The sequence below is a fragment of the Pteropus alecto genome, unplaced genomic scaffold, assembly GCF_000325575.1.
Source record: "Pteropus alecto unplaced genomic scaffold, ASM32557v1 scaffold269, whole genome shotgun sequence".
NCBI lineage: Eukaryota > Metazoa > Chordata > Mammalia > Chiroptera > Pteropodidae > Pteropus > Pteropus alecto.
In genome coordinates, this window is record NW_006443566.1 from 1,678,532 (window position 1) to 1,679,770 (window position 1,239).

A 1,239-nucleotide genomic window follows, 5' to 3' on the forward strand; every position below is an offset into this window, starting at 1 on the left:
CTGAGATAGGAAAATATATTCAAAAGAGGAAGATGAATCTGGGTGAGGATTTAGGTGAAAATCACTTAAGATTTGTTAAGAACTCAACCAATGTGGATATAAATGATTATAGCCACTAATGATGCTCAAGATAAAATAGCCAAGATATGGAAACGACCTAAGAACTCGTTGATGGATAAAGAAAATGTGATATACGTGTATGTGAATGTATGTGTGTACGATGGAATATTATTCAGCATAAAAAAGAAAATTCTGCCAACTCAGATGGATCTCGAGGGCATTGCGCTAAATGAAATAAGTCTTACAGAGAAAGACAAATATGGCATGATCTCACTTACATGTGAAATCTGAAAAAACAAACTCACAGAAATGAAGAACAGATTGGCAGGTCCCCAGAGCCAGTGGGGGTGGGGGAGAAGTGGTCAAAGAGTAAAAACTTCAGCTATGAGGTGAATAAGTCCTGAGACTGTAACACACAGCATGGCGACTATAGTTAACAGTTATATCATATATTAAAAAGTTGCTAAAACAGTAAATTTTAAAAGTTCATACCACTAAAAATATCATAACTATGTGAGGAGTGATAGATGTGTTAACTAACCTTATTGCAATCATTTTGCAATATATACATATATCAAAGCATTACATTGTACACCTTCCACTTATATGATGCTATATGTTAATTATAGCTCAATAAAGCTAGAAAAAACATAATAATGCTCAAAAGCTTGAGTTTCAAATTCTAAGATCTAAGCATAGTATTATCAAGCCACTTTCTAAAACAAAAAAGTAAAATCCCCATTTTTTTTGTAAGCTTTTGCTAGTCCACTTTATCATTAAGTATCTGCTAGTCCAATTTATCGTTAGATATTAAGGGTTCATAGTGGATCTCTCTTGCATACTTCCTCATTGTCTCGTACTCTAGAAAGCAGTCAGTGAAGGCTTGTTCAATGAACTAGTGCCAAATTGATATTCACAATTTAAAAGCTATACTTCTCAGAAATATGTGGCTGTATGTACGTGTGTTTAATTAGCATTTTAAAAGCCTTATTAAAAAGGGCATAGGCAGTACTTAATAGATGCGTAGCTCTAATCTTCTCCACAATTGGACAATCACCCTTCCTTATGAGTTTGAGAGCTCTAGTGACCCCACTTGATTTTAAAAGGTGTATGAGGAGCATGGCGGAGGAAGGTATAAAGTGCTCCGAGGGAGCTAAGCTCCATGCCACTGAAGACCTT

General features: G+C 35.2%; 1 protein-coding gene across 4 annotated transcripts in view; it reads right to left on the minus strand.

The window, feature by feature from the left end:
- Positions 1-1,239, minus strand: part of MAP3K8 (mitogen-activated protein kinase kinase kinase 8) — a 21,490-nt gene that overhangs the window by 6,855 nt on the left and 13,396 nt on the right. The window lies entirely within an intron of this gene.